This window comes from Macrobrachium nipponense, chromosome 43, assembly GCF_015104395.2.
Source record: "Macrobrachium nipponense isolate FS-2020 chromosome 43, ASM1510439v2, whole genome shotgun sequence".
In the NCBI taxonomy this organism is placed as follows: Eukaryota; Metazoa; Arthropoda; class Malacostraca; order Decapoda; family Palaemonidae; genus Macrobrachium; species Macrobrachium nipponense.
The window spans coordinates 10,627,686-10,640,594 of NC_061104.1; positions in this window are offsets into that span (position 1 = coordinate 10,627,686).

Sequence of the window (12,909 nt, forward strand, 5' to 3'; positions counted from 1 at the left end):
ACCTAACTGGACCGTGTTTTGTGTTTGTATTAATCTCTGGGGAAGTGATTTACTGTAAAATCCGATGTAAGATGGTCCACAGTCTTGGCAAAGGGATCTTAAAGGACTAGTAGGGTGGGTAGTCCTTTAAGTCCTGTTTTTAGCCAATCTGTACATGGAATACTTTTGAAACTACAGTAATAAATGCAATAAAACCCAAAAACATGCAGTGGATGAGATACGTGGATGACATCCTACATTTTCTTTTGGGTATAATAAGTGGGGTAATTTTAATGAATTCCTCTCAAAATTAAACGCAAATTAGTGCCCAGCATCAAATTTAAAGTTGAATGGGAAACAGACAACAAAATTCCTTTACTTGATGTTTTATAATAATCGGAGACACCGACAGAATACAAATTTACCATATACAGAAAACCAACGTAACTCACTTTCTATATTCACCTACTTTAGCTATCACGAACATTACTATCAAGATAGGTGTAGCTAGCACCTATTCTTAAGAGCCTTATGAATTTGTTCCCCAGATTTCCTGGAAAAAGAATTTGAACTAAATTCGCAAACAAACTTTCCGTCTTTAAAGTATCCTGACCATATAATTGAGAAAGCAATTCAAAAAGCAAACGTAATTTTCTACCGACCCCCCCCCTAAGACAAGACCAGAGACACACCCACAATAAAATAAAAATTCCTCACCTGGAGGATTAAGTTAGAATAACCCCACACCCTTTTGGTAAATCCAACCCTTTTGCATTTACCTAACCCAAAAAACACCTTAGCCAAATCCCTGATTAACGTGCCAACAAAAGACATCTCCCAAGGACTCTGGGGTATATGATAGATCCCATGCCAGGACTTGTGACCAATCTTACATCGGATTTACAGGTAAATCACTTCCCCAGAGATTAATACAACACAAACGGTCAGTTAGGTATGGACAACAGAACTCGGCTATTTTCAACCATATAAATGACATACCATAGAATAAACTGGTAATTTGTCACGTGTAATTTATAGCAGCAACTGCCGGTACAAAAGAGTCAAATGATGGAACTCGCCTTAATAAAGAGAAGCAGGTAATGAACAATCTCAAAAGGGGCGTGGTTTCAGATGTCATCGACCAAGTTTTCATTCAACCAACGCTTAAGAAGAATTAAGGAAGATTATCAGCGGTGTGACCTAAATTGGCTTACATTGTGGACGGATCTCTTGGTGTAAATACCACCACTTTTCTGTAAACTTTTCTCATTCATATACCTGAGAGAGAGAGAGAGAGCAGTCTCTGAAATATAGTACTTTTCTCTCTACATTTTGGTGTTTTTATGGGCTCCTTTTATTAGATATACATATATATATATATATATATATATATATATATATATATATATATATATATATATATATATCTATATATATAATATGTATATGTATATGCATGTATGTATGTATGTATGTATGTAATGTATGTATAGTATGTATGTATATATATATATATATATATATATATATATATATATATATTATATATATATATATATATATATTTATATTATATGTATCTTCTGGGAATGGCGGGATGAAGTCTGTGGTGGCCTCACGAAGATGGATCAGATTTGTAAATTGAGGAGAAAGTTTGTTTTGGAATAACTTTGCTTTGTTAATTCTTGAAGTATATTGAAATAGTATGGGATTGAATACGATAAAATGTTTTCTTATTTCTTATCGATTTATTCATTCTTGGAAGCCCCAGAAAAAAATGGCAGGAATCCAGGAAATCCTAGGAAAGTGACGGGAATCCGGAAGCCGAGGAAAACCACAGGATTTCTGGGAGCTCCAGGAGCAAACTGAGGAATCAGTGGCATATTCGCGACCTAAAGTTAGGAGCTGGTACACCCAGGTCCAAGGACGGCGGGACTGGGATCCGATACTGACAAAAGTAAAAAAAATGACATTTTGAAGAATGAAATAGCTGCGCTGTGATATCGATCTTTAAACTTAAATTTAGGATCTTGTTCTTTTATAGATCCGCTGTTCGACTCTTGTTAAATATGTTAAATATAGTTGAACTTTGTTCAATATGGGGTTAGATGTCCCCTCTTGAGACCTGGTTACCATTTGCACTTATGCATCCATTACAATCTCGAATGTGGATGTAAGGATGGCATCCTCATCGTTAATAACAGTATCAAATACTTGCACCATACCTTAGAAGTCAGCTACAAACGTCAGTAAGTCAAATTGAGGCTTGCTTGCTTTATAGATTCAAGCAAGGTAAAGAGAAATTATTTTGTTCTCTCTAAGTCTCTCTCGCGCGCGCGACACACACACACACACAGATGGGTATTGTATTCGGTCTAAACCGTCCGTCTTTTTTAGTCTGTTTGTCTGTCAGTTAGTGTGTCTTTCAAGCTTACCGTGTCATCGCAACTCCTAAACTGTTGAAGGGATTTCTGTCAAATCTGGTAGACCATCACTCATTAGAAGGAAGATCGTCTCTTGTCTGTTGTGGTTTTTCATCAGTTACGTTGAACCTACGATTATTTTTGGTTGCTGTAGGAACTAGAATGATTTTTTTTTTCTGAAATCCAGCAGCACAGGGTCACAATGAGACCCGAGGATCAACGATGCGAGCGAATAAGTGATTGGGGTTTATCAAAGGATCAATATTCAATTAGTGCAAGTCCTGTGTTTTTTATGTTTATTAAAATAGCGTTATATAATTATTTTAAAGGACAAATAAATGTTCATTATATAAAGTGCTTTTTTAAGACATTACCACATTTTTGGTAATGAATTGTATCTTGGCCCAGTCAACTAGTTTTACCTAACTCAAGACGTAACTTAATTTAGATTCATTTTTTCTATCTTTTCTTCAGCCTGGCGTGATATTATTTCGGTTTTTGTTCGCTTCAAACAATTATGTTGTTAAAAATCTTTAGGTTTTGGGATCCGATACCGACAAAAGTAAAAACCCTTAAATATGCACTTTTTACTATTTTGGTTCTTTATTTTACATTTCCCGAGCTCTCTCTCTCTCTCTCTCATTGATACTACATATGAGGCTATAAAGCAGCATACCTACGAAGAAATAAATTACGATATGACAACACAAAAGAAAATCCCGAAGAGGCTCTACCCAGATCTACACAATGACGGGAAAGAGGAAAAAATATATAAAAAACAAAAAAGACAAAATCTGCAACCTTTTGAAAAGAGGGAATTGCAGATTTGGAGAAAATGTTACTACAAACATCCTAAGGTATGTCACAACTATGAAATATATGGTAAATGTGCATACCTAGATGGCTATGAGGATGATTGCAGAGATCTACATCCAAAAATATGCAAAAAACCTAAAAGAAGGAAAAGGATGTAAGTTCGACAAAAAATGTAAATATATGCACCCTGTAGCCATGAAACATAATCAAATAAATAACCAATCAAGTAATAAAATCCAAAATAAGAAAGAAACAAATAAAGAGAGGAATGAAGAATATCAGGTAAAAGAAAAAAGCAAGCCATCAACGAGATATGCAGAGGTGTCATTTCAAAAAAAAATTTCAAAGCATCAGCTCCAAGATTCCACTCAAGAGATAATAACTGTTTTTATTATGCAAGAGGATATTGCAGATATGGAGAAAATTGCAGATTCAGACACAAAATGAATAATTATGATGAAGGAAGAACAAATATTATGGAAAAGTTGGATTTTTTAATGTCAGAATTTCTGGAAATGAAAAAAAGAACAACATACCAGAACAGGAAAGAGCATGGGAAATCCTATTATTACCAATATTAAATGAAGGAGAAAACACGCAAACCATCATAGTGATGAATGCGCAGGGTTTAGTTACGAGTAACTCAAAAAGAAAAATAGAGTACTTAGAAGAACTAACCCAAATTGAAAAGAAAATAGATATAATGAATATAAGTGAAACCTGGTATTCCCAAGAGACTGGGAATGATGATCAAATAAAAGGGTTCCAAACTTATAGATCAGATAGAAAAAATAGGAATCAAGGGGGAACCGCAATATATGGGAAAGACAAAAAACAAGGAAAAATATATGAGAAATATAGTAACTCAGAATGTGAACTAATAGCGGTAGAATTTGAATCTGAAAAATTAATGAACATAGTAATATATAGACCTCCTAATACTAAAGAGTTTGACTTAATAATAGAAAAATTGGATGATATATGTAGAAATCACAAGGACTGGACTAGTCTCCTATCTGGAGACTTCAACTTTCCTTTCGTAGACTGGAAAGAACGAATAGGAGATTGTGGATGTACTTATACATATAAAAAAAAGAGAGTAATAGTAGTGCAGAAGATAAGAGGCAATTCGAAAAGCTATTAGATATGCTACTAGAATACAACATTCAACAAATAAATCACCTGCCAACAAGAAAGGAAAATACTTTAGACCTAGTATTTGTGAACGAGATGAATTATGTTAAAGAAATAGTTTATAATGCGAGATTCAGACCATAATGTCATAGAATTAATAGTCCATCCAACCAAAGCAAGTGAAAACAGAGATAAGCAAGAAATGAAAAAGTGGGGAAGGATATGGAAAATACAACTTCTACAGTAAAATATAAAATGGTCAGAAATAAATGAAGAATTAAACAAAGATTGGGATAACATTTTCATAAGTGATGACATAAGGGTAAATACGGAGATATTATATAAAATATTAGAGAAAATAGTGGATAAATATATACCGAAGAAGAAAAGTAAACATCAGTCATGCATACCAAGAGACAGAAGGATCTTGTTCCAGAAAATTCAGAAGTGAAAAACGGTCTTGCAAAGAAAAAAAAATGCATGGAAAGTTATGAGAACTTAAAAAGTAAGATAGAAAATGCAGAACAAAAGATTATACAATCAAAAGAAAATGAAAAACGGGACTTGGAAGAAAAAACCCTATTAAATATCAAGCAAAACCCCAAACTATTATACTCATATGCGAAGAAGATGAATAAAAGAAGAATAGACATAGGCCCTCTAAGAATTGAAGGGAGATTAACGAATGAAAAAAAGGAAATTTGCAACATATTGGCAGAATGATATAAGAGAGAATTCACCCCTAGAATAGATAATGAAGATAATGATATAGAAGTAAGGGATGAAAATAGTGAATATTTAGCTGACATAGATATTAATGAAGCTGATATTGTGCAGGCTATTAATGAAATTAAAAATGGAGCCGCTGCAGGGCCCGATGGAGTGACCTGCTATTTTGTTAAGAAAGTAGTTCATTCTATCGCAAAGCCACTTGCAATATTATTAAGACAAAGTGTAGATACAGGCAAGATTATGATGAGCACAAATTAGCATATATTACCCCTACTTTCAAAAGTGGATCAAGACTAGAAGTAATATAGCCTGTGAGTCTAACATCACATATTATGAAAGTGTATGAAAGGGTAATGAAGAAAAATATTATGAAACATTTAATAAAAAATAATTTGTTTAATAAAGGACAACATGGTTTCGTACCCGGAAAAAGTACACAAACCCAACTGTTAGTCCACCGTGAGAACATATTCAAAAATATGAAAAGCGGAAATGAAACAGATGTAGTTTATCTAGACTTTGCAAAAGCTTTTGACAAAGTAGACCATAATATATTAGCGAAGAAAATTAGAAAACACAATATCGTGGATAAAGTAGGAAGATGGTTAAAAGAATTTTTACACAACAGAAAACAGATAGTTATTGCAAACGACGAGAAATCGGATGAAGCCAAGGTAATATCCGGTGTGCCACAAGGTACGGTGTTAGCTGCAATACTGTTTGTTATTATGATTGAAGACATAGACAGTAATGTTAAGGATTCGGTAGTGAGTAGTTTCGCAGATGACACAAGAATAAGTAGAGAAATTACTTGTGATGAAGATAGGAACGCTCTACAAAGAGACCTTAACAAAGTATATGATTGGGCAGAGGTAAATAGGATGGTATTTAACTCTGATAAATTTGAATCAATAAATTATGGAGACAGAGAAAGAAAGCTATATGCATATAGGGGACCTAATAATGAGACAATCACAAATAAGGAAGCAGTTAAAGACCTTGGTGTGATGATGAATAGGAAACCATGTTATGCAATGATCAAAATATGGCATTCTGTTGGCAAAATGTAAAGCAAAAATGGGAATGTTGTTACGGCACTTCAAAACAAGAAAAGCTGAACACATGATTATGCTTTATAAAACATATGTTCGTAGTCCACTTGAATATTGCAATATGATATGGTACCCACACTATCAAAAGGATATTGCATAAATAGAGAGTGTACAAAGGTCCTTTACAGCTAGAATAGAAGTTAAAGACCTTGACTACTGGGAAACACTACAATCCTTAAAATTATATAGTCCTGAAAGGAGAAGAGAACGCTACATGATAATTCAGGCATGGAAACAGATAGAAGGAATAGCAGAAAACATCCTGGAACTAAAAATATCAGAAAGAGCAAGCAGAGGTAGATTAATAGTGCCCAAAACTATACCAGGAAAAATAAGGAAAGCACACAGGACATTAATCCACTACGCACCAGCATCGATAATGCAGCGTCTATTCAATGCGTTGCCAGCTCATCTGAGGAATATATCAGGAGTGAGCGTAGATGTGTTTAAGAATAAGCTCGACAAATATCTAAACTGCATCCCAGACCATCCAAGATTGGAAGATGCAAAATATACCGGAAGATGTACTAGCAACTCTCTGGTAGACATTAGAGGTGCCTCACACTGAGGGACCTGGGGCAACCCGAACGAACTGTAAGGTCTGTAAGGTAAGGTAAGGTCTCTCTCTCTCTCTCTCTCTCTCTCTCTCTCTCTCTCTCTCTCTCAACAGGGTGCCCTAAACGTTACTTTTCCCTTTATTGTCTATGGTAGACAAATAATTACCAGAGCAAGAGAGAGAGAGAGAGAGAGAGAGAGAAGTATGACCGTATTCCAACTTATGCTTAAAAGCTTCATGAGATGGAGCATTTGGAAAAGGGAGTAGCCAAAGCAGGCCGTGTTACACTAATGAGCGGGGGACCCATTGCATACTTCATGTACCTTGCACTCCTTCCACCAGCCAGGTATGGCACTCTCCCATCCAGTTTGCCACTCCCCGGCCTTTCCCCAGTATGGCACACGTACACCCCAGACTAACACATCGGTACACAGGCCTTCAGCGCACTTACACCCTATTTCCTCGGTAAAGGGGTATTTTGTAAAAGCCTGTGAGGGGAGCCTGCTGAATAATATGCAGACGAGGAGGGAAAACAGGTCGAGTGAATGTAATGTCGGGGAGACAGGAAAAGACGGTTTCATTTAGAAGGTAAAAAGTCACTTGACTCTGGAAACGTCACCGTTTCTTGCTGGAGTCCAACGTAATTGTTATTGTTATTAACGTGGCGGTGACCCGGAGAGGAAGAAGGGAAAATAAGTCGGTTCTGTAAAGCCGAAAATAGGGTGGTAAGGGAAAAATTAAGTGTGTATCAGAGGGAAAACTAAGTCTGTGCTAAAAAAAAAATATGTAGAATCTGTACCCAAGGGAAGCTAAGGAAAAAGTTAAGTGTGTATCAGAGGGAAAAACTACGTCTATGCTAAAGAGTAAGTAGAACTTGTACCCTAAGAAAAAACTGAATATGTACCAAGTGGAAAAATAAAATAGTGTTGGAAAAAACTGAATGCATAATAAAGGGAAAGATATAGCACGTGTCCGAGGTAAAAATATTAAATGTGTATCAGACGGGTTGCGCTTGAAAATGAGATTATTATTTTTTTTAAATAGAGTAACAGACTCCCGTGTGTGGGAAAATAGAGAAAATATGAATCTCCTTTATGAAAGTAAATAGCTGGAATACTGTAAACGGTAACTCAGAGTTATTAGTGGATTCTAGAAATTGGCCTGTCTAGTTTTCTCAAAAGAATCTTCATTTTTTTTTTATATACATAATTTTTAATACATCAGTTTGATTACGTTTCTTAAATAGATATGAATGTAAAATGCGGAATTTTAATGTATATTTTAATGTATATCTGCTAGGTTAGGTAATCCTACTTGTCGTTTCTTTTAAGCAAAAACAATTGTAAAATTGATATATTTGGCAATCGATGATCTTGGCAGTTGTAATGCCAAAGCTCCTATCAAAATCAGCGTCGATGAGATTATAATTGCGATGATAGATCCATTTCAAAAATCGATGAATCAGAATTTGGAACTCACTAGGAAGAAGTTGATAAAATATTCGGTCTTTTACCAAGAGGAATTTAGCGGTAAAAAAAATCGGTAAAATGGGCCGCTAACACTGGGTAAAATGGAAAATTCAAGAGAGAGAGAGAGAGAGGTCTATTAAAAAATTGTCGATTCACTTTTAAAAAAAATTAGAATTTTACCCATTCACTCCATGTCAGCCCCTAACAACTTCGGGTTCCATGGATCTTGCCTAATTACCTCAGTGTGATGCTTTTGAATGTACTATAAGAGGAACATTAACAATAATTCTTTCCATCCGAGACGACTAAGTTGCTTTCGCACCATGAGCGGTAGTAGAACCTCCCAGTCAACCTCTTTTATCGTTATAATTTGGTCTATTTGGTATAAGATATAAATTATACTTGAATATTTTCACATACTGGTAATCCACTGTTCCTAAAATAGTTTTTTGTAACACCATTACTACTCGCGAATGTGTAAATCTACTCTTGCAAGGCGCTGTAAGTTCTTTACATTAGTAAAGTATTTTAATCTGATATTTACATAACGTTTTTTTAAAGTCAATTAACAAGAAACCTAATTACAAACACTGTAATCTTTGACATTGGTGTCCCGTGAGACACTGGTCCTAGACGATAGTCCTCTCTCTCTCTCTCTCTCTCTCTCTCTCTCTCTCTCTCTCTCTCTCTCTCTCTCTCTCTGTCGGCGGCTTATTCCGGTTGGAAATGAATTTATGGGATGGAGTCGGGTTTGATGAAGAAGGAAATTGAACAAGAGGATGAAGGTAATTCATCTGCGTAAAGTAGAAATCATGCAAGTGAATTATTGTTCTTGAATTTCTATGCTTGTTTTATTGCTTTAATCTTTATTGGTTTACTTATTTTTATTACTTTTAAGCAATTTTATTTTACTCGTGACATTTCCGGCAAAGTGGAAAGGTAAAATACGAACTTTTATAAACAATGGCAATAAAATAACAAATAACATTTATATCTTAATATGACGCAATATATTTCAGCTTTAAAACTGTATTGTTTAATCGTGGTATTTAAGGTTATGGAAAAAGAATTAAAGAAAAAAAAACAATCCTTGCGTTTTAAATTTGCGTTCTTTCTTACTTAGTATGGTTTTATCTTGAAAATACTCGGGACATTTCCACGATAATTGAATTATTATGTTTAAATTTTCAATGTCAAGAAAATGCGGAGATGTTAGGAAATATTTTTATTGCAATACGGTATACGTAAACTTGATGCAAAAATGAAGGAATAAGTAAATTCAAAGAGTCGTAGAACGCAAGACGAAAATGACAGGTAATAATCGCCAATTCGGAATCGTGGGTCGACGGTAGCGGAACTAAACTCAGCAAATCATGGCGCAAATTGTCAAGCTGATCGTTCAAATACAGTCCTTTCAGATAATGAACTCGTGGACTTGATGGACAGCTGTGTGTGTGCATGCGTATGTTCATGCGTACATGCGTACATTTCCAGATTTTCACCTCTTCTTATACTCATTTCTTGTTGTCACTCTATCCAGTACAGCATAAAATTCACTTTTTTCTACAGATATTTAAGTCGTGTACATGATAAACTATTGAGTGTATGTTTGCGCATGCGTAGGCTCTTGCGTGGATGCGTACGACTCTGAAGTTAACCTACCCCCCTCCCACCAACCACTCCCGTTTCATAGTGTCGCTTACCTTGTAATAATAGATTATGTCTGTTAAAACTGGTGTCACAACATCTCGGTTATTGACACCTTGTAAAGAAATCAAATACAGTTTCATGAACATAATAGAACTGCTGACACGATAAATTGCGTATGTGCGCGCGTTCATCTGTATGCGAATGCGTGCGTGTCTACGTACATTTTCAGTCGCTTCCTTAACAAATATTTTTAAAAGTGTCCTGGCACTTCTTTAATTCGCTAATCTTGCTTTTCCTCTCAGTCTAGTAAAAACATTGATTGCGAAAAACACCTTTTGAGAAGTAGCATCAGTTGATTTCGTTTCTTCACGAGTTACGTGGTCATTTAGTATTATATTCCCTGCTATGATAAAATGTTGCTTTCACGAAGATATCCTACTATGCTATTTCACCCACCGCTCAGCAGCAGAGCGTAGAAATTTATCAAATAATACTTATGTTCACCACTATTACTACTTATACTGCTACGGCTGACTTATACTGCTAGTAGTAACAATAATTGTGGTCATATTCATGCCTGCGACAGAGCGTCCATGTCTATAAGAATGTAATCTGGCTGCTATAACTGCTCTTACTATAACTAATGATCATAAAAATGCTGTAATAGGTAGTAACGGAAACCTTCGTTCATTATATATGTGTGGCTATATCCATAGCATATGAAGCTATGATTTAGGGCAGAAAAGACTTCTGTTTAACTCCCCTCCACATCACGTAGTCTTTCCCAGTTGAAGGCTAACCGCGTCTGTTAGGTGTAATGCCTAGTTTTCTTAATTGACTTTTTCTTTTGTGTGAATTGTTTTGGAATACAAATAAACTTACGTGCCTTGGTATTCTTAGTGGTCAGATATACTATGTGTTCATTAATATTTTGAGGGTAACGCGACATCTTGTATAGTTTCTGGTAAACGTTGAAATGTACTCACTTGAAGTTCACTAGGATAATATTTGAAAAATAATGAAGGAAACGAGGGAGAATTAAGTACAGAAATTGATGAGAAGAGAGCAGGCCCATTTGTCGGTTTTTTCCTTTTCTGTTATTGTCTTTCGTTCACTCATTTCTTCACTAAGATTCCCTTAATTTAGTAGTAGCTAGTTTTCTTCCATGTGTATAATAATAACAATAATAATAATCCGCAATGCAACTTCAAAGCACCTCTTATTTCCACCCATTTATCTTGCTAATATTTTTCAAGTTTGCTTATTTATGTATTTGTTTATTTGTAGAATGCATCCATATATTATCGAAATTTCTTTCTCTTCGTTGTTCTCAGTGTGGAACATTGAATTCAGTTCTGTGAAAGCTTGAATAAGAGGGGAGTGGAGTATTTTGCTTGTTTATGACTTTTTAAACCTTTTCGCCGCAGTTATTTTAGTTGACTGTTCATTAAATAGTCAATGATGACCGGCAAAATGATACGGAAAATTAAGGAGAAATTCAGATGCAATTACTCCAATTGTATTTGTATGTAGTTGAAAGTGAGATACATTACCTTGTCGCCAAGTTCTTACTAGCAGAATATATTCATTGAATTATTCAGGTAATGAATTTGTGGAGTCTTGAGTTGAAATTGCAAAATGTTTTGATTGATTTATTTAGGTAACGAATTCGGGCCACAACATCAAAGATCATCTCATAATATTAATGTTTGAGAATATGTTTTAAAAGATAATTTTTCAGTCTTGTCCCAAGCTGTTTAATCAAAAGATAAGATCGTCTTCAGATTTGGAAAGCTCTCTGCGAAAATACAAAATAAAATAATGGTAGCTATGCTTTTGGGCTTCAGAAACTTTTTATGGAAAAGACAGGTATAGTCTCTGCTGCCGAGAACTCCCTAAAAGCTGCTTTTGTTCTTTTGATAAGGACGTTCCCAAAGTCTTCATACATGGAGTTTTATACTATGTAATCATTACTACAATCAGAAGTGATTTGGATATAATACAACATATATTTACTCTCATGTCTGTCTGCATATATATCCACCTTTGTATCCAAAAACAATTATGAATTTGGCTTCAGAAGATTTCAAGGAACCAGCAGCTGCCCAAAGTCGAGGTTTGTGTCGATCCCTGGTGAAATCTTTGCGAAACAATGTCTTCTATGTTGAAGTCTCGCTAGTGTTTCCCAGGACTTCCAAAGCAAAGTTTTCCTTAACTCTTCTTTTACAAAATCCCTTTCTGGTTTTGTGGACTTTATTCCTAAACTCCCAAAAACGACATCAATCCACCTGCAAATTTGTTCGTGTTTCTCGCCTGTTTACTCGGAAAAGGCAGGCCACTAACAAATCTTTTTCCGAACGATTCTTTTCTCAATTTGTCAGTCTGCTTGCATGCCTGATTGCCTGCTGGCCCGCGACAGTCCAGAGGAATGTGCTATGACTTGTCCCCTGCTCCAATATTTTGGACACATAAATGTATTTCTTCTTCTGCCAAGGAATTGTTCTTCGGGCTTAACACGCCTCAACAGCTTCCACTGTTCATCATTCATGCACATCCGGTATCGAAACATCACTCCAATGCACAAGAAGACTTGCACAAGCAGTTCCCTTCTCATATTCCGCCCTCTGCTTCCACGGGGGAGGAGTGCTTTCTTATTATCCATGGTGTGTTTATGTGCGTGCATATATAATTAAACGTGTATATATATATATATATATATATATATATATATATATATATATATATATATATATGTTGAGTGTGCGTGTAGTGAAAACTGCATATATATGTGTTGTATAAATATATATATATATATATCTATATATATATAAATATATTATAGATAATAATATTTGTTGTCTAATAATATCTATATATATATATATATATAGATATAATAATACGATTTTTCACCTTAGAGGGTTGGCAATGGGATGTGTTGACATTTCAAGCTTTCAAGTAGATTTTTGCGATGAATATGGACTATAGTTCCTTGACCCTTTCCACCCTGGATACAACGCACCACTGTCAACTAGCTA